At 35.2% G+C, this 22246-nt stretch overlaps 1 protein-coding gene and 1 long non-coding RNA gene across 4 annotated transcripts in view; one reads left to right on the forward strand and one right to left on the reverse strand.

Annotated features, from left to right (window-relative positions):
* LOC141460207 (uncharacterized) overlaps window positions 1-20342 on the reverse strand; it is a 60862-nt gene extending 40520 nt beyond the window's left edge. For all 3 annotated transcript variants that reach the window (XR_012461788.1, XR_012461789.1, XR_012461787.1), the window contains exons 1-2: window positions 20185-20342; window positions 4631-4799 (exon numbers count right to left, since the gene is read on the reverse strand). This is a non-coding gene — a long non-coding RNA (uncharacterized lncRNA). The remainder of the gene's footprint in view (window positions 1-4630; window positions 4800-20184) is intronic.
* The window catches only part of Ten-a (Teneurin-a transmembrane protein), a 1628256-nt gene that overhangs the window by 80377 nt on the left and 1525633 nt on the right, over window positions 1-22246 (forward strand). The gene's annotated exons all lie outside the window — the stretch shown is intronic.

Below are 22246 nucleotides of genomic sequence, written 5' to 3' on the forward strand. Positions count from 1 at the left end.
CTCAAGAGTTGTGTTACGTTGATTTTAATGAGACAAGTTTAGGTATCAAAATTCATTATATTATTTTATAAACATGTTCAAAATAAAAAATAATCTAATTACCAAAAAAATATCACTTGCTGAATAAAAGTATAGAAGGGAGGTAATATTTTTGCCTTTAGTATTTCTTTAAATCTCCATTATTTTTTTAAAAAGTTTTTATTGATTTGTTTAGTAAGTTGTTGTTGACAATATATCTAAAGTTCTTAGTGAGTTGGCCCACCAAATCTTGATTTATTCCTAAGATAAGATTTAAATTCTTCTCTATTACTCTTATTATTTTGCTACATACTCTGGTCTGTAAATTAAGTAATGAGACTGATTTTTTAAAAAAAATTTATTCAAAAAGAATTACAATTCTATATTGTCACCTTCAAAATAACTTCCTTCTGAAGCCACACAGCGCTGGAGACGTTTCTTCCACTCCTCAAAGCAGTGCTCGAACTCCGATATTGGAATAGCCTTCAGCTGGTCGGTTACAGCCGTTTGAATGTTTTCGACTGTCCCAAAATAAGAATATGACCCCCATTTTTTTGAACGTGTCATTACTGGTGACGAGTCTTGGGTGTCTGAATACGACCCAGAAACCAAACGCCAGAGCCACTCTTCAACCTCTCCAAGGCCCCAAAAAAAGCAAGGATGACGAAGTCGAAGATTAAATGCATGCTGATTTGTTTTTTTTTTCGATATCCACGGAATCGTCCACAAAGAGTTTCAACCTTTCAAGGTCAAACGGTCAATCACCGAGAGGTTCTTGTAAAAACTTCGAAAAAGGGTCATTCGTGTGAGACCAAACATCAAGAACAAGTGGGGTGTTGCATCACGATAATGCTCCTTGTCACACAGCAATTTCAATAAACCAGAGTTTTTGGCCAGTAAAAACATTTCTGTGGCTTCTTAGCCTCCTTATTCGCCTGACTTGAGTCCTTGTGACTTTTTTCTCTTCCCGAAGTTGAAAAATCACCTCAAGGGAACTCATTTTGGGACAGTCGAAAACATTCAAACGGCTGTAACCGACCAGTTGAAGGCTATTCCAGTATCGGAGTTCGAGCACTGCTATGAGGAGTGGAAGAAACGTCTCCAGCGCTGTGTGGCTTCAGAAGGAAGTTATTTTGAAGGTCACAATATAGAATTGTAATTCTTTTTGAAAAAAAAAATTAAAAAATCAGTCTCATTACTTAATTTACAGACCTCGTAGATAAGAGAAGGAAATTTCCAACTGCGATTGTTGAAGCATAAGCAGGAGGGAAAAATAAAAATTGTGATTACTTCGTGCGAGAGTGAAACACAAACAATTGGCAAATGGAGATTCAACATTTGTAGAACTGCAGTAGGTACTTAAGATGTATCCCGTTTATTACGGCTGACTTGATTGAACCATCCACAACTAACTTTCTGAATGACTGCCCCCCCCCAAATTCAAATACAGTCTGACCTGTTTGCAAGCGTTAGAACATTCATTAACGGGAAATTCACTATTATTATTCAAAACCAACTCACAACATGTACAAATGGCATTTAATTAAAACTGTGTCAACATAGTAATTGATTCGTTTGAAAATTTAAATATAAAATTTATATTTATTTTCATATCTAAGAACTTAGATTTAGCAGTTTTAGAGCCTTTCTTTTGCTTTATTTTTATCCCCAGGTGGAGGTGGAATGGCGTTTAGGTCAAACTTTCCCAGATGAGTTTTCCTTTAAGTAGACTCCACCATTAAGTTTTCTTACATGAAAAAAAGAAAATCTGGTTTAAACCTTGCCAGAATTTTAATAAACAATTTCCCCAGTTTTTCTTTAAATTCCAAATTTGTTACCAAATATGTTTCACAATACAGGTTCACAAAAAAAAAAAAAAACTTTAGAATAATTAACATGACGTTTTTCAATCCCTCAGTAAAACATGAATGAATTCATTAGCTAGTCTGAATGTTATTTATCGAGCTTAAACAATGCTGAAAAAAATAAACTGAATTGACTGAAAATGCTAGGAAGTAAAATTTCTAGAAAATGAAAATATACAACCATCTTTCTTTACTAGATAGTTTTGAAGAAGGTTCTATTTTGGTTTATTTTCTTTCGACTATTTTTATGGATATTCCCTTTCAAATGTGTTTATCATATTGGTTTTAATAAAAATACAAGGGTTTTTTGATACTAAAAAATTAAAGGTGTGTTTCTTTTTGTATTTATGGAATTTTTACTTATTTCTTAGTTTTAAATTATACGAGGGTCGTTTGAAAAGTCCGTGCAAAGTCAGAAAGATAGCACCACTGGCGCGTATCGAGGTTATGTTTAGTTAGTAGCATCACTTGGAAGGACACACACCAAGTTTCAGCCAGATCGGTCTATTTCTTTGTGTTTGGCATTCGTTTGAATCGAGGAAGTCGAGTGATTTTCAAAAAATGGACGAAAAAGAATTTCGTATGTTGATTAAACACTACTTTATGAAAGGCAAAACGCCTCAGGAGACTAAAGAGAAGCTTGATAAACATTATGGTGACTCTGCACCTTCGATTAGAACAGTTTATAAGTGGTTTCAAAATTTTCGGAGTGGCCATATGGGCACAAGTGGCGCTGAACGTTCTGGACGCCCTGTTGAGGTTACTACTCCAGAAATCATTGATAAAAATCCATGATATGGTGATGGATGACAGAAGAGTGAAGGTGCGTGATATTGCTAGTGCTGCGGGCATCTCGAATGAACGGGTACATAATATTTTGCATCAACATTTGGACATGACAAAGCTATCCGCAAGATGGGTGCCGCGATTGCTCACGCTTGACCAAAAACGAAATCGTGTGAAGTGTTGCAAGGACGGTTTGCAGCTGTTCCAGAAGAATCCGCAGGACTTTAAGCGTCGTTTCGTCACTGTGGATGAAACATGGATACATCACTACATTCCTGAGACCAAAGAACAATCTAAACAATGGGTTACCAAGGGGGAACCTGCGCCAAAAAAGGCGAAGACCGTTCCTTCGGCCGGAAAGATTATAGCGACTGTCTTTTGGGATTCGCAAGGAATAATCCTCATCGACTATCTGGAAAAGGGTAAAACTATTACAGGTGCATATTATTCATCGTTATTGGACCGTTTGAAAACCGAGCTGCAAGAAAAACTCCCACGATTGGCCCACAAAAAAGTCCTTTTCCATCACGACAACGCACCAGCTCACACCTCAGCAGTTGTGGTCGCAAAATTAATGGAAATAGTGTTCCAACTCGTTTCACATCCCCCCCCTATTCTCCAGACTTGGCTCCCTCGGACTACTATTTGTTCCCCAATATGAAGAAATGGCTGGCGGGAAAAAGATTTTATTCAAACGAGGAGGTGATTGCAGAAACGAATGGCTATTTTTCAGACTTGGACAAATCCTATTATTCGGAAGGGATCAACAAACTAGAGCAGCGTTGGACGAAGTGTATAAGCCTAAAATGAGACTATGTTGAAAAATAAAAAAGGTTTACCCCCAAAAATTAAGTAGTTTTTATTTTTGCACGGACTTTTCAAACGACCCTCGTACAGGGTGATCCATTTAAAACGCACCAATCGCAAATAACTTTTTAGGTGAGCGGAATTTCGATAAAACCCACGAAGTGAGCTATATGTTTTTTTTATGACGCGGGATTAGAACTGGAGATCTCCCATATACAAAACAAGTGACCGTAATCATAGGTCAAGAAGTCTTGCTTACAGGGTGCATTTAAATGATGTGATGATTGCTTTTATTTGATGATAAAACAAATTTATCCTGCTTCACCCACAACCATTACACTGTACTACATGTTTTAAAATCTTCAATTATTATTATTTTTTTTTACTTTGCGTCACCAATAACATTTTTTGCAGTCAGAGGACCTCCCAAAACGTGTATTTCTGGTGGAAAATTTAATATCGAAAACCGTTCACGAATAGATAAATATGTAACTTTGATCTTAAATATCTCGACTAATATTAGGGATATCGAAACGGGGTTAACGCCATTTTTCACAGTTTTTTATGTAGTTTTCATAATCATTGTCAAAACTAGTGGTCCTTATGAAACTCCAATCAGGTTATTGCCCGTAACTCCGCCAAAAATGAAGATACAGCATCGGGGGTAAAAAAATTTGAAAACTAGACCAAAAAAAACATAGTTTACTTCGTGGGTTGTTTCGAAATTCCGCTTTATTAAAAAGTTATTACCGATTGGTGCGTTTAAAATTTTTTTTTTTGGCATTGGCTTTCGCCATACAGCCAGCATCGTCTAGGTGCTTATCACTAGAATATCTCTCACTCTCCATTCTTACTTATAAATACATTCGCTTCACACATTCATCCCTCTACTATATACAACTATTTACATAAACAACAACTAATCAGTACTCTATATTCCTGCCATCCTTATAGCTTAACCGAAATTGAAATCATGTACTCCTTCTGTAATCATTTTCTTACATTCATTTTACATTGCGTTTTAAATGGATCACCCTGTATGTAGGTAGAGAGCCAAGGAATGTATTTTTGCATCAAGACTTCTTTATACATATCACGGCACTGCTTAATGGGTGAAAGGAATACATTCAAAGTAATTGATTTACGAGACGTACAATTTTATTTCCTGGAGCCCACTAATTCTCATCTTTTGGTGCCTTGATTCCTCATCACAGAAAATTAAATCCATTTTGGAAATATTGTCCTTCCGTTCCATACTTTTACTGCAGTTCTTCATTCTTGCTATCTACCGCTGTTCCACTAGCTCTGTGGTGCCACGTTAATCTAGAACGGAATTGAATAAAATAAAATATTTTTTCAAGAAATAAATAAATAATAAGAATAAGCAACTAAGTATAATAAATAGCAGTTCATAAAATAAGTAAATAAAAGATCAAATATTAAATAAGAAAAATTGCAAAATAAAATGTACGGGAAAAAATAAAAGAGATAAAACAGAAAAAGGATTTAGTGATCGAAAGAATAATAAAAAAGAAAAAATTGCCACCGCTGTAAAAATTTTGTTCCTCTCGCCAAGGCGTTTTCTTACATGGGCGATTTTGTGAAACACAATGTCTACCAGCAAGTAATCAATAAATGAGCGATCATTGCAAAGTAATAAATAGAATCATAAAAGGACTATTGGAAGGGGTCGGACATACTTTATTTTTTATAATAGACCATATATAGCAATCTCAAAGTACCTTTATAATAACTCTATAATGGAGAATATACTGTGCTAAATTACCATTAATTGTGCCCTTAAGGGAGTAACTACACGATGCACTGTCTTACTGAGGTTTTGTTTAGGAATGAATTTATTTGAGCATTTAAATAGGATACAGAAACTGAAAACTGATTATAGCCATTTAATGTAAAATCAAATACAGTTCGATAGGAAAACGCTGCACTTATAATAATTAAACGAATTATTATAATAACTCTACTGATCGCCATTTCAAAGTTATAATCGTTATTTGTAAGCATTATAATTCAGATAACTTTATTATTTTCATAACCAATAGCTATTTATTATAAAGAGCAATGTGGGCAAATTTACATTACGTAAATTATTTATTGTATTAATTTTATTTGGGTACATTTCAGATATTATTAGCTATATTTACAAACTCCACTATTTTATCATACTCATCATGGTCAAGTAAGTATTTTGGAGATGTGTATGGTTTAAGGATGTAGTTAACTTTATGTAATAAGACTAGCACTAGTTAATCTAATAATATGAATCCTAAAATCTAATTAGTTTAAACAAAAAACCAATAGGAATTGTTAATATATTTTGGAGATGTGTATGGTTTAAGGATGTAGTTAACTTTATGTAATAAGACTAGCACTAGTTAATCTAATAATATGAATCCTAAAATCTAATTAGTTTAAACAAAAAACCAATAGGAATTGTTAATATATTTTGGAGATGTGTATGGTTTAAGGATGTAGTTAACTATATGTAATATGACTAGCACTAGTTAATCTAATAATATGAATCCTAAAATCTAATTAGTTTAAACAAAAAACCAATAGGAATTGTTAATATATTTTGGAGATGTGTATGGTTTAAGGATGTAGTTAACTATATGTAATATGACTAGCACTAGTTAATCTAATAATATGAATCCTAAAATCTAATTAGTTTAAACAAAAAACCAATAGGAATTGTTAATATATTTTGGAGATGTGTATGGTTTAAGGATGTAGTTAACTTTATGTAATAAGACTAGCACTAGTTAATCTAATAATATGAATCCTAAAATCTAATTAGTTTAAACAAAAAACCAATAGGAATTGTTAATATATTTTGGAGATGTGTATGGTTTAAGGATGTAGTTAACTTTATGTAATAAGACTAGCACTAGTTAATCTAATAATATGAATCCTAAAATCTAATTAGTTTAAACAAAAAACCAATAGGAATTGTTAATATATTTTTGGAGATGTGTATGGTTTAAGGATGTAGTTAACTATATGTAATATGACTAGCACTAGTTAATCTAATAATATGAATCCTAAAATCTAATTAGTTTAAACAAAAAACCAATAGGAATTGTTAATATATTTTGGAGATGTGTATGGTTTAAGGATGTAGTTAACTTTATGTAATAAGACTAGCACTAATTTATCTAATAATATGAATCCTAAAATCTAATTAGTTTAAACAAAAAACCAATAGGAATTGTTAATATATTTTGGAGATGTGTATGGTTTAAGGATGTAGTTAACTTTATGTAATAAGACTAGCACTAATTTATCTAATAATATGAATCCTAAAATCTAATTAGTTTAAACAAAAAACCAATAGGAATTGTTAATATTTTTTATCTAAAAATAATTTTTTTTTTGCCTGTATAAAATGTTTTAAATAGCTAATATAAATGCTAAAACTTTAAGCAACTACAAACTATAATAAATCATTGTATAATATACAGTCGAACCTCTCAATAACGGGCACTGGCGGGGGAAAGCAAAGTGGCCGCTGTTTGGAGGTGGTCGTTAGAAGGAGGTAGGCAAGTTTCATAATGAAAATATATGGGTTTTTTCCAAACATCTATTTAAAAATTGTTTATTATTAATAGATTTAAAAACGTACATAATTGCATAATTATTTAGCTATATGATATGCATCAAATTTTTCTTAATTATCCAAAAAAAATTATCAAAAACCTACATATTATTGACTTAATTAATAATTTTTATAATAATCATCACATTTATCCATAACAATAATAATCTATGGTAAAATTATCATCATACTATCATCTATTATTAGAAAAATAGAACAAACCTTTCGGCAAGTTGACGATGGCTCGATTTGGTTTTTGCAAAATCTTCCAACACATTTATTTTCTCTTCTAGAGTTAACCACTTTCGTTTGAGAGACATATCGGAAATAATAATATTGTTCGTCCAAAGTTATATTGAAAAATGATTAAAATGGTACAAGATGTATGGAGCTTATATAGGAAACTTTAGGAAAAATCAGAAAAAGACAAAAACTTGAGAGGGGATAATTATTTTGATCACCGCGTCAAACGAACTTTTAAGAATAAGGTGGTCGTTGGTGGGAGGTGAAACATATAATCCGTTCCCCAAAATCAATATGTCCGCGGTCGCTAAGTAGAGTGTCCTTTAGACGGTGGTTCTTTTATATAGAAAGTGTATAGGGGCAAAACGGGGAAATCCAAAAACTGTCCGTAAATGGAGGTGGTCGCTAGTGAGAGTGTCCTTTATGGGAGGTTCTACTTTATTTTCTATAGTCTTAGCAACAGTCAAGCTAACATGTACAACTAGCTATACATATATATTTTTTGTATTATTATGTTTGTCTTTTTATTTAAATCTAACGACAGACAATTATTAAAATTAAATTAATTCCCACAAGTGGCCGTTTATTTACAATAAATAAACACAACAGGAAAATATAAATCTTTCGAAAAGAAGAGAGGGAATCTAAAAAAGAGTGAATGAACTATTTAGGTGCAAGATGGGCATGATGCCCAAACTATTATTTAATACCATGCCAACAAGTAAAATATCTTCTTTTTTTTCTTACTAAATATTATATTACAATGGGCATGCCAAAACATGCAAGCACTATGATTTTCTGCTTAAAATTAAAATGTAAATACGTATTACAGTTCATTATAGTGATCAATCCAGTCGATTTAGTATAAACTTCATGGTTTTATTTGTCTTTCATTTATTTACTTTAGTTAAGGGTGTCTTCAGATAAGTTTTTTATTTATGTTTATTTTTCACCTCTTTGTTATTATTGTGTATGGATTACATGCTTCTTTGTAACTCTTTCTTTGTGTTTTTTATAGTTTTTTCTCCTTAGCGAGAAGTACGATTATGTTTTTCGTTATTTATATAAAGTGTTTTTTGAAGCCTGAGTTGCTAATTATAAATTTTTTTGGTGTTTGACGACTCTTCAGACGGTCTAAGGACCATAATTGAAGAGCTTGGTGCAAAAAAGGAGTTATCTACAGTTTTTTAACATTTTTAATAGGGACAAAAAACTAAATATGCTTTAAGATGTATTCCTTATGTTGTGTCTTCTGTAAGGATTAGTTAATAAATTGTGAGGGGGACATTTGGGGCTCAATTTCATCTTTCTAGGGCATTTTTTTAAGCTTGCTATAAGCAAAAGTTATTTTGCACCTTCTTGCCCCATGGCACCGCAGCCACAAACGTGATCCCTGGTGATCCCCAGGACAGGCTCTGGACCGATGAAAGGAGTGTTAGCTCCATTCCTGGCCAGATAATCAGCTTTTTAATTCCCTTCAATACCCACATGACCCGGCACCCATTCCAACCGAACTTTGTTGTGCCGCGCCAGTAGTTCTAGGGCCTTCCTGCATTCCCAAACCAGGGAAGAGGTCATTCTGAAGGATACGAGAGCCTTCAGTGCAGCCTGGCTGTCCAAAAAATACGAATCTCCCTATTTCTAGGTTTCATCCGCAGGTTTTCCTCAGCACATATTTTAATAGCAAATTTTAAAAAGCCTGGAAGACTGTGGCGTATCTCCCGAGAGATCTTTCAATGAGTACCTCTGGTTTAACCCCATACACTCCAGACCCAGTCCCACAGTCCATCTTGGAGCCATCGGTAAACCAAATGCCTCCCTTCCGGTACTGGTCCGTCCAGTTCACCCTCCATTCAGTCCTTGGTTTAATACACATCTGAAAAGGAGTTTCGAAACTGTATTTAGGACAGATACTGTCCCCTGCCATGTCAATAACCGGCCCAGGGTCGACCTTATCTGAAATACTCATATGTCCAATGAAGGAGCTGATACGCCTCCATTGCCCATTGCTCGCCATTCTGTACGCACTGGCCCTTGCCTCCGCCTGAATAACATATTGAAGCGGAGCCAACCCCAGCAGTACCTCCAGCGCTGCAGTAGGGGTACCACTAAAGGCCCCCGTGATCATCAGACAGGCCAGTCTCAGCACCCTTGCTAGAGCCTTAATTGCCGTCTGTTGTTCAGTCTTCCTCCACCACTCCACTGAACCGTAGGTAATGATAGGTATGACTGTACGTGTGTAGAGCCAGTGGGTCATCTTTGGGCTAAGACCCCATGTCTTCCCACAGGTTCTAGTTATTCCACAAAGTAGCTAGCGGGGTATCAAAATATTAATATCAAAAATATCAATCATGCTAAATAGATTTCACCTAATTTACTTTACCTTTGTTTTGTCTTACATTCACTAATTTCTTTGATTACAGAATTTACAAGAATACCTTACTATATCCAAAAATATCTAAGATTAAAATTAGTTTCCATTTCTTATATCTTTCTACCAATTTACTGCGCACGAAGAGAGAGATCTATTCCCCAGAGATATTAGATGAGAAAATTGATCTGTAATAAGTTATCTGATTTGTCAAAAAAAAAAAAAAAGCTATAGGTGAGTGGGCGAAAGGTTTCGTTATTGAAGAAAAGAAGCAAGGAATCCAGCAGGAGTAGAAAGAAAAACGGTCAAGTTGATTATCGATAATCTTGTTAAAGTTGAAGGCGATGAGGTGATGAGAAGAGGTAAAGTAAGGATAGGCTTGATGGGCTCTCTGGAGGTTGTCATGGCTGCCAAATGATCTTCCACTCACTATAGCAAGGATTACAGTAATGGGCGATTCTCTTCAATAAGAAAATGATTGATCAGGATGTACTCTCAGATTACAGTCGTTGTTCGTAAATTACAGGATGACTTGAACATCTTATTGAAGTAAAGGTGGCTTCCAGTGTTTTATATCTTTTTTAAAGGAAGTAATTCTTGTTTAATTTAGAAGGATCTAATATTTTATTGTCTTACTTTTTTTCCTTTTAAGTTGATAATGGAGTTAAGTTGAACTTTAAAAGTAGTCTTTATACTCCTTAAATGTGCTGAAAATGTGTAATAGACGAAGGTAATTTTTTTTTATATATTTCTTTAAAACAGGAGAACGACTGTTTTGTCAGTCATTGCCAAAAGTAATTCTTTGCCTAAAATTCGCTAGAGTGACGACTATTCTGGCAACGGACAGAACAGCTCATGGGTCACATACGAGGTCTGTAAATTAAAAAATGAGACTGATTTTTTAAATTTTTTTTATTCAAAAAGAATTACAATTCTATATGGTCACCTTCAAAATAACTTCCTTCTGAAGTGCTCGAACTCCGATACTGGAATATTTCGACCGTCCCAAAATGAGTTCCCTTGAGTTGATTTATCAATCTTCGGGAAGAGAAAAAAGTCACAAGGACTCAAGTCAGGCGAATAAGGAGGCTGAGGAGCCACAGGAATGTTTTTACTGGCCAAAAACTCGTTTATTGAAATGAGCTGTGAGACAAGGAGCATTATCGTGGATGCAACACCCACTTGTTCTTGATGTTTGGTCTCACACGAGAATGACCCTTTTTCGAAGTTTTTCAAGAACCTCTCGGTAAAAGTGTTGATTGGCCGTTTGACCTTGAGGTAGAAACTCTTTGTGGACGATTCCGTGGATATCGAAAAAAACAAATCAGCATGCATTTGATCTTCAACTTCGCCATCCTTGCTTTTTTAAGCCTTGGAGAGGTTGAAGTGTGCCACGCCATGCTCTGGCGCTTGGTTTCTGGGTCGTACTCAAACCCACCTGACTTGAGTCCTTGTGACTTTTTTTCTCTTCCCGAAGTTGAAAAATCACCTCAAACGAACTCATTTTGGAACAGTCTAAAACATTCAAACGACTGTAACCGACCAGTTGAAGGCTATTCCAGTATCGGAGTTCGAGCTATGAGGAGTGGAAGAAACGTCTCCAGCGCTGTGTGGCTTCAGAAGTAAGTTATTTTGAAGGTGACAATATAGAATTGTATTCTTTTTGAATAAAAAAAAATTTAAAAAAAATCAGTCTCATTACTTAATTTACAGACCTCCTATATTGCAAACTGAAAAATTAATTCACTTATTAACATTTTAGTAAAAAGTAAATAAAAAAAGCAAGTTTTTTTGGTTTACTTCAGTAACTCGCGAACGTTCAGCAAGTTGTGGGGATATATTTTGTAGTGATCCTATCAAAGATACCATGCAAATGAAGTATAAGTTTGTTGTAATTCTGTGACAGTACACTTTTTAATGGAATTTAGGTTTCGCCCAATTGTACGGTGTCCGTTAATCTTTTAAATACACGGTGAATGTTACACGGCTATAAAGTTCTACGTTTCATACAAATTAAAACCATCCTTACTTATTTACTATTTATTTTAGTTGATTTAGTAGTATAAAATGGATAAGTGGCTAAATAATGCTACGAAATGTGAATCCGTAAAAGAAAAAAACCAAAGCGACTTCGTAGACATCAGAAAATAGGTCGAAAATACTAGAAAAGAGCCAGAATCGTCTGGATATCACGATAAACAGTAACCACTTTCTTTAATCTGCAACGAAACTTTAGCTAATGAAAACATGAAGCCCACAAAATTAAAAAGGCATTTTGAAACGAAGCATCCTACTCAAATAAAACACGTCAAATATTTTGTAAGGCTTTGGAGAGATTCAAAAAAAGAAAACCCAAGTTTTGATAAATATGCTACGGTCCAGGAAAAATGCTGGAAGTAGCAGTTAAAGTTACTGAGTTGATACATGGAAAAAAAAGGTGTGCAGATGAACTGTGTAAAATTCCATTATCAAATAAAACAGTTTGAAAAAAGGATTACAGAAATTTTTTGAGAACTTGTTTCAACAATTATTAATGGAAAGAATTAAACAAAGCCCAAAATTTGCCATACAACTTGATGAGTCTACAGACAATCAAGGTTCAGAGCTGAAAAATGCCTTGATTGTCAGTATTTATAGCCTAATCAGGTGTTTGGTTATAAAGGGGTCGGCAAGAAATTTTTACTTTAAAAAAAAGGGGTCGCGGTCCCAAAATATTTAAGAAGCTCAGCTTTCTTGCGCAAGGAAGTTGAAAGTCTGTTGAGAAGGTAAAAGATAAAAAAGAAAGAAAAAGACCAATCACTTTTATGTGAAACGTTTTTCAGCGAACATCAACTTCAAGAGAACTAAAACTTGCTTTTATAAAGGGACTTTGTGAGCGGCATCATTATATAGCACTTAGATGTAATCAGATTCAAATTAAGTCGCTTTTCTTCATTTGTACGAAGCAATAAAGTTGCTTCAAGTTAAGTCCATTCAAAAAATCTTTTCTTTAAAAAAAGAAAAAATGGAACCTTCTGCAAATAGGATAAGGATCCCAATTGAACAGCGAACCTACACCATGATAACGGCAGCTATTTCAGAAAAAAAAAATACTTATTAATGTAAAAAGGATTTCTTGAAAATTAAAAATTGTGGCAAACATAAACTTGATAACCTTACTTGTTTATAACATAGCTTTTTATATTTTATCGTTTCCTCCTTCTGGGTAAGTCACGTCCATTCATACATCTTACAGCACAACTGATCCTTTAAATTGAGATCTCTGAGAAATCTCAGAATATTTTGAGCGTCATGAAACTTTTGGTATTTGGCTAATTTAATATGTCACCTTAGATTTAGATTTACAAGGCGGGGCGGGACCTATGCCCCCCGGCACTGCAGCCACCAAGAGGCTTATTGTGCCTTCCCTTAAAGTCTAGTAGATGAACTTCCCCTTCTAAGAAGGTTGAGCACTTTCCCTACCACTTCCTTTTGCGCTACAATGTCGTAGCGCAGTCTCTCGATTGCAATGCAATCGAATAACAGGTGAGAGAGGCCGTTTCTTCCTCTTCCTGGCACAATCTGCACAACGGTTCCGAGCTAATAAAGCCCTATCTTGTGCAGGTGCTTTCTGAACCTGCCGTGCCCAGTGAATAGACCTGTAATCAAAGTGATCTGATTCTTGCCCAAACCTAGAGTCACTTTGGTTCTTTGTTTGCACAACAAGGGCATGACACTCTTGCCGTGTTTGACCCCAGGAAGCATCACCCAGTACTTCTCATGCTCTCTCCAGATCCAATCTCTGAGAGCCTCACGAACTGCACCCCTAGTGATCTCCAGGGCTGGTTCCGGACCAGTGAAAGGAGTACTAGCTCCATTCCGGCACCCACTCCAGTCAAACTTTATTGTGCCGAGCCAGTTGATCTAGAGCCTTTTTACATTCCCAGACCAGGAAAGAGATAGTTCTGAAGAAAGTAAGGGCCTTCAGTGCCGCTTGACTTTTCGAAAAAATGCAAATCTCCCTATTTCTAAGATTCATTCGCAGATTTTCCCCAGCGCAAGCTTTAATGGCAAAAACCTCGGCCTGAAAGACGGTGGCGTATCTCCCAAGAGCACTCTCAATGAGTACCTTAGGTTTGGCCCCCTACACTCCAGCTCCGGTCCCGCAGGCCATCTTGAGCCATCCGTAAACCACATGGCTCCCTTCTACCACTGTTTTGTCCAGTTTACCCTCCACTCAGTCCTCGATCTGAGGATCACCTGAAACGGAGTCTCAAAACTGTATGTAGGACGGAAGACATTCTCAGAATATTTTGAGAATGAATAAAATTTTTGAGTATCTAAGGTAATAAAACTTTTGGTATTTGGCTAATTTAATATGTCACCTAAGTATTTTGTAAACATTAAATAGGAGCAAGTGATAAGATATAGTGTGAAAGAAAGCAATAAGATGGTAGAAACAGAAGAATCCATTTTCTCAGAAAATGTATAAATAAAATAAAAATTACAAAGGATATAAGAGAAGAAGCAAAGCTAAACTGAGAGAGGTGGATTCGCCTCTGCCCAGTTTTAGAAGGTTAACAATAAAGCCGGGGAGGTTATAGTATATATGAGTATGGCGTGAAGATGCGTGTGACAATTAGTCTGAGAAGGTGTTGTGCACTCTATAGAGCAGAGAGGCCGAATGTAATCAACAACTCGAGAGAAATGGTCAACAGTAACGATTCTTCCAGCCAGTTGCCCACTGAAATTTTCTAGACTCCTTAAAGACATCTAGCTTTTAGGTTGGTCTTCTTAAATACTTTCCCAAGTTAAATACAAAATGTTTAACGACGATCCTCTCCGTAGATTCCTTTTTTTTAAATATAAATTAAATTGGTGCATATAAGAGCTTAAATTTATGAAATGTCTACCAAAAAAGCACTAAAATTAAATTACAAACATTTGTATTAATAATTTTGGAGGTTATGTTTCAAGTATGTTGTTCTTATACCTACTGGCTCCATAAATGTCTTTAAAACATACACATGAACAATCTGAAAAAGGTCTAAAACGTAAAGTAAAGCCTATTTTTTTTTTCTTCAGGCGACCTTTACGTACAACTACCAAATTAGGTATCTAATAGAGTACAACCTCGATTAACCGGCCCTCGGTTAACCGGGATTCGGATTAACCGGGATCATGTTGAGTCATGAACACCTCAGATCGGCGCCGAAACAAAAAAGTTAATTTTCGGTGGCGACAGGAAAATTTTTTTGTCTTCCGATGTAACATAATCGTAGGCGTGGCAGCAACTCTTTTATATACCTGATTTTCTTGAAGGGTCATTATGTAAGTAAAAACCCAAAATATGGTGCAATTAGTACTGAATTTCTAGGGATTTACCACGGTCTTACAAAAGACCATGGGATTCGCGTGCCGTAAATGGTTGATTTTCAACTTCACGGTTATATTTTTATGGATAAATACTGGCATTATTTTAATCTTCCCAGAGAGCAGCCTAATCTCAAGCTAGTCTTCAATGTTAATCAGTTCGTCCTTCAGAAAACTACTTTCGTTTGCCCTTTCGGTCGAATTTTTATTTCACTTGGAAGCCAATTTGAAGAAACGGCTGGAAATCTCGCTCGTCTCGCCCAATCGATGGAAGGTGGTGAAAACGTGAATCGAAAAGACATTTTGGAGTGGTTCGATTATGATAGAGATGCTCCACAAGTTTGTATGCCTTAGTCCTGAAGAAATCTGTCCAGATCATCCGATAAGACGAACCGGAAGAAGGAAATGAAATCGACTGTAGAAGAGAATGATCACCCAGGAATATCCCTGGATGTAGCATCGAATTCAGTTGCTGAGTTGATTGAATTTTTTCACGATAAGGGACATTCCAACCAGTGACAAAGTTGTGCTTTTTCGATTGCGTACACTCATCAGAGAGTGGTCGTTTGATAAAAAAAAATGCAAACAACACTTGAAAAGTATTTTTCAAAATGTTGAACGGCAAAAAAATGAAAAATTTAAAAAAAAAAAGAAAGAAAAGAGACAAAATTAAACAAAAAAATATATTTTTTTATTTATCTTTTTAATTTAATTTACACCTGTAGCTACAGGGTACAATAGGTAAATGCGATAAGTGTATATGCAGACGTGAATGACGGTCATCCAGTGATGGCCGCCATTAGTCACCCAGTTGGTCACGGGGCCAATGGCGCCTCAGCCGTCTTCGAGGATTGGAGGGTAGCGTAGTTGAAGATAACTTTGTAGCTAAAGGGTTGTGATGAAATGAGAGTTTTTGGTGAAAATTTTTATATCGAATTTTGGCAAGTTCGGAGATGAGTGGAATTTAGAGATCTGTATGTATTGTGTGGTTGCTAACATAGAATGGAGCGTCTACTATGCGGCGGAGAATTTTGGATTGTAGGGTTTGGTGTCTATTGATGTTGGATTTTTTAGCTGTTCCGTAAATTTCCGAGTCCGTAAGTCCATATTGGTGTGAGAAGAGCCTGTATAGAGTCGTCGTTTGTTCTGCAGTGAGAGTTTTGAGCGTTTGTCGAGTAGTCTGGCTAGAAGTTTTTACCGTTTGTTTAGTTCGGTACGATTAAGTGTTGTATGGGGGTTCCAGGTAAGTCTCTTGTCTAGTTACATTCCAAGGTACCGCACATGGTCGGCTGGTGGGATAGGTGTATGATGTAAGAAGACAGGTGGTGGAGTTTGACGTTTGAGTGTGAAGACTATGTATTTAGACTTAGTTGGGTTAATTTTTATACGCCAGTTTTCTAACCAAGGTTCTATTGAGTGAAGGTGGGACTGTAGTGAGCGTACTGCGAGGATAGGGTCCGAGTGTTGTGGAGAGAATGGCAGTGTCGTCAGCGAAGGTGTAAATAGAGGTATTAAGATTAGAAGGTAAGTCGGCAGTGTAGATTGTGTAAAGAAGAGAAGCTAAGACACTTCCTTGTGGTACACCAGCAAGGACAGGATAGATGGATGAGTGAGTAGTGCCTTGAAGAACATGAAAGAATCTGCCAGAGAGGTAAGAGCTGAGTAAGAGGTAATAAGTGCTAGGAAGGATGCGTTTAAGTTTCCAAAGTAGACCTTCGTGCCAGACTCGGACAAAGGCTTGAGATACGTCGAGGAATACTCCAGCGCAGTATTGTTTAAAATTAAAAAAAACAAAACAAAAAAATATGTATGTAAAAAATAAAAAGGGATTGCCGTCTAAGATAGGAGTTGATCTCTGGGACGAAACAGTAATGTATTACTATGTAGTACTGTGTATTCGGTTTAACCGGGATTTCAGTAGTCCGGGGTGGGTATAGCCGGAGGTCAGCCCGGTTAATCGAGGTTCTACTGTAATAATATTTTTGAGGCTGTTTTGCTGTATAATAATAATTTTGAGGCTCTTTTTTTTGCCTCAAGCTCCTAAGTAAATCCATAATAATGTTGTATTCAAGATCTATGGTTTACATAAGTGACATTTAAACCATCTAAATGGGCACAAGTAATTAAGGGCTAGAGAAAGCAGAGAATGGTTCTTGCTCTTCACCCCCTATTGTGTACATAACCTTCTTAATCCCTTTTAGTTTGGCCTCTCCAACTAGTGGGTTTTACCCTCATTAGTTGAACCCAAACTGGTTAGGCATGCAAGATCTACAAAACCAAGACAATACAAACTGCGAAATTTTGGCACGTTCTAAAATCTCATTAGAAATTCAAAATTATGATCTAATTGGTAAGATAAACAAATAATACTTGTAAAATCCTAATAAGGTTCGGAAAATTTATTATTTTTTAAATACATTGTAAGTAACCAGTTTTTTTTAACCTCTTGAGAACATTTGGGTGATTTACTGGTCTCAAACATACTGCATGTATATGCATTATGCAGGCATCATCACATCACCAGGTTATTTGGCGAAGCCTGTAAAACAGTGGTTCTCAACCTTTCTAATGCCGTGACCCCGCAATACAGTTCCTCATGTTGCGGTGACCCCAAACCAAAAAATAATTTTGGTGGCTACTTTATAACTGTAATTTTGCTACAGTTATGATTCGGAATGTAAATACCTGATATGCATTATGTATTCTCATTGCTACAAATCAAACATAATTTAAACATAGTGATTAATCACAAAAACAATATTTAATTATACAGGGTGATCCATTTAATACGCACCAATCGCTAATAACTTTTTAGGAAAGCGAAATTCCTCAAAAAACCCACGAAGTAAACTATGTTTTTTTTTTGGTCTAGTTTTCAAATTTTCCACTCCCGATGCTGTATCTTCATTTTTGGCGGAGTTACGGGCAAAAACCTGATTGGAGTTTCATAAGGACCACTGGTTTTGACAATGATTGTAAGAACTACATAAAAAAAACTGTGAAAAATGACAACCCCGTTTCGATATCCCTAATATTAGTCGAGATATTTAAGATCAAAGTTACTATTTTATCAACTCGTGAACGGTTTTCAATATTAATTTTCCACCAGAAATACACGTTTTGGGAGGTCCTCTGACTGCAAAAAATGTTATTGGTGACGCAAAGAACAATAATAATAATAATTAAACATTTTAAAAATGAAATGGAATGTAATGGTTATGGGTGAGTCAGGATAAATTTGTTTTATCTTCAAATAAAAGCAATCATCAAATCATTTTAAAGTACCCTGTATGCAAGACTTCATGACCTGTGATTGCGGTAAGAATATCTTTTCAGGGTGTTGGTCTAGTGGTCAAGAGCGTGGTTTTGTAAGTGGGAGATCCCTAGTTCGAATCCCGCGTATGACCACACTTTATTAAAAAAAGTATTACGATTTTTTAAGTAATAAGAATGACTGCATACGCATTGTAAATTTGATCTTAAATATCTCGACTATCAAAACGGGGCTGACGTCAGTTTTCACAATTTTTTACGTAGTTTTCATAATCATTGTCAAAATCAGTGGTTCTTATGAAACTCCGATCAGGTTTTTGGCCAGAACTCTTCCAAAAATGAAGATATCGGGGTTGAAAAATTCGAAAACTAGACCAATAAAAAAACATATAGTTTACTTCGTGGGTTTTTCCGGAATTCCACTTTCCAAAAAAGTTATTAGCGATTGGTGCGTTTTAAATGGACCACCCTGTATATTGAGAAATATTTTTAACTAATTCCAATTAATAACATTATCGGCCATAACGGCGTGCGTTCCAGCTGAATAGCGCTGCTGCAGCCGGTAGCGCGGCTAAAGCCATCGGAAATATGTATTTTCCGATGGCTTTAGCCGACTCCTGTGTTTTGGTCGTTCGACCCCCACAGGTTGAGAACCGCTGCTGTAAAGAAATCAATTGTTCCACCACTTGCCATCTATTTCTACTACCACTTTGCCACCTTTAATTAGACCTCTTGCGCCTCTTCCAGTGCTAGTTGTAAAGTCTGCAGTACCACTGGTGATGTAACATCGGATGCTTCTTTCAAAAATTCGAAACCAGCAGCTCCGATTTATTCCCCTCTTATAACTGGAAACTAAACAAGCTCTCCAGGAAGTGCAAGGACTCCCCTTTCCGTGCCACCTCCCAAACCATCCATCCCGAGATGTTATAAGGATCTCCCAAACCCGATCGAAAAGGAGCAAAGCTCTCTAGGCGGGAGGCGATCCGTTAGTTAGGTACTGTTAGGTTGGGAATCCAAGCGTTAGCACTTTACACTAGTTAGAATTTAAAAAAAACAGAAATGTCTCTTGAAATCATGGTGTTCCTAACAAAATAATCGTTAGAAATAAGAGAAAGCCATGCTCGTAAATAAATAAATAAACTATTGCACCAAGAATTTAAGAATAAGAATTTATTATAGTTTAGGATAAACATAAGTTATCATTTCAACTCACACAATTTCCAGTTGTACAAGATTATTATGTCTTTAGTTCTACTTTAAAAATATACTAGAAGTTAGTCAAGAGAAAACTCATATATCTTTGGGTGGATAACAAAAAAAGATTAGACACTAAGTTAACCTCGTTACTTTATCTTTATTTTCAAAGAAGTAAGCAGAGCAAAGATTTGGTAAAAAATATCTGTTGGTTATAAGTTGATAACATAAAATGTTAGGTATGAAAAATTTTCATCATGAATTCACCCTAAGAAACATTTAGAAATCTGGTCACGTTTTATTCATTCATCTCTTTATCTTCGTAACAACTTTCATTTTTGTAAAATAGATTTGATCACTAATAGTTAATCTAATAACAATCTATTTAAATTTCTGTGAAAACTGATTTAAAACTGAACAGTTTAGTTAAACTAATAGCCCTGTGGTATTATTGGTTATTGACCACTTTTAGTCTATAGATATCTGGGACATTAATGTCAACCTAACCTTTGCCTTTACAATCTAAGTAAACAAAACGTTAAATAAACTGATACTATTAATTTTCAGCTAACTCTCTGGGAAATGTAATGAAAGTTTTATTAAATTCTACTAAACAAATTGTGCCTTGATATAAAGTTTAATAAGATAAAGATTTTTACCTTTAAATTACCAATCAGCCTTGTTTATGTATATAGGTCATTCCATTAAATACCCTTGAGTAAATGGACCAAGAACAGAACTGAACTCACTCAATCAACAAGTGTAAACATATGTGAAGTCGAAATCTTTACCCAAATTATTTATCAACCTTTGTTGATAAGTGAAAAAATCGATACTGGTTACGGATAATACGATAAAAATGTGTGCTACTATCGATAAAATCAGCAGTTGATTAAAAAATAGTTACTACTAGGGGTACAATTTTTTTGTTTTCTCCTAGAAAACTATGAAATTAGATTATTCCCATCTGGTTTTTTTTTTTTTTACAAACTAATTGCATTAAAAAGATAGTAAATTAAAGATTGATGTTAGTAAGATAAAACTCCGTCACATAATGCCCAAGCTTACACGGCCATTATTTAAATAGTAAAGCTAGATGTGCTTTTGGGATGATTTGAAAATCACATTACTTCAATGATGGAGTTCGTGTTTGGAAAGCCTCTACAATCTCATCAAATGCAACAATTAAAGGCAGAAGTAGGTATACTATAAACTTTGTGTTAGAAAGGGTAAAATTAGTCAAACGGGGAAGTGATTCGACTAGATTAAACTTCTTACTAAAATAAATCTTTAACTTTCCTCTAAATTGAAACTCAATACTATTCGTTATGGCAGAGGCAGTCCAATTAACTTTTAGACTTCTTTCGCCTCTCCATTCTGCAGTACCATTTCTAGACTTAGGCTTGCATTATTAATAATTTTTTTTTCTTTCCTTATTCCATTAAGTTAAAGCTGCACTACGACCCTCCATCTTGACATCATTGCATTCATGTTCTCCTTTATTTCTTTTACACATTTAAAATGAACAAGAGTGCATTCTTAGTTTCCCTGCCTTAAGAGATTTATTTATTATTTTTGCATATTCTACAAAAAAAAAAAATTAAAACAATGCAATGCCATTTATATTTATTAAAACTCTTTCTAATTTTTTTCAACTCCTTTAGTTGCAATTATTATTTTCTGCACTTTTTAACTTTTTCTTTTCACAATTTACTATTCACTCAGGGTTTCTTCCATTTTTTTTTCTTTTTTTGAATTTTTGCACATTACGTAAAAGTTGTGAGCTGTTACAGCTTCAGTAAACTTTGTTGAAACTTCATTAAACAAACTGCCCACTGCTTTAATAATAGGTTTTTTCTTTAAGATTAAATTTTTTCTAAAACCAGTTTTCAATAAAGCCGTTACAGCTTTTTAATTTATTTTTTATAGAAGGTCAATCCAGTAAAAATATAATTTTTTTTTTTCATCGTAACGTCACTAGGTTGAGCAGGTTAACGCTGTGAACAACTTACTCTATCCGAGTCCCATATTCTTTCACTTGCTCCACATGTTGTCTCTTTTTTCAGAGGGCACCTCTTCTCAGAGCTCCGAGTTCTCAACTGGATAACCACTTCCTTTTTCTTCCAGACATCTGAGTTTGGTACGGGCTATTCATTCGCTGACTAAATAACCATAGCCTACATTCTTACATGCTAATCTTTTTTTGGCATTGGCTTTCGCCATACAGCCAGCATCGTCTAGGTGCTTATCACTAGAATATCACTCACTCTCCATTCTTACTTATAAATACATTCGCTTCACACATTCATCCCTCTACTATATACAACTATTTACATACAAACTTACAACTAATGGATGGATCAGTACTCTATATTCCTGCCATCCTTATAGCTTAACCGAAATTAAAATCACCGTAATCCTTCTCTAATCATTTTCTTCCATTCATTCTAATCGGCTATAACTTTTAAATACATTCATATTTCATTGCTAGCTCTGCTACAGATTTAAGCACATAGATGTTGGTGGAGAATATTATGTCTTCGTAGCGAAATGGTGCATCTAAATACCTGTATATGTCGTCAAACATTTGTTTTCTTTCTACCACATAACGTGGACATATCATTATTATATGTTTGAAATCCTCCTCCTCATTGCAATCTACGCAGAGAGGAGAGGATCTTTTGTTGATCCTGTGTAGATACGATCCGCACACCGCGTAGT

This window comes from Rhodnius prolixus, unplaced genomic scaffold (assembly GCF_049639745.1).
Source record: "Rhodnius prolixus isolate KJV_2025 unplaced genomic scaffold, Rpr scaffold_6, whole genome shotgun sequence".
Classification (NCBI taxonomy): domain Eukaryota; kingdom Metazoa; phylum Arthropoda; class Insecta; order Hemiptera; family Reduviidae; genus Rhodnius; species Rhodnius prolixus.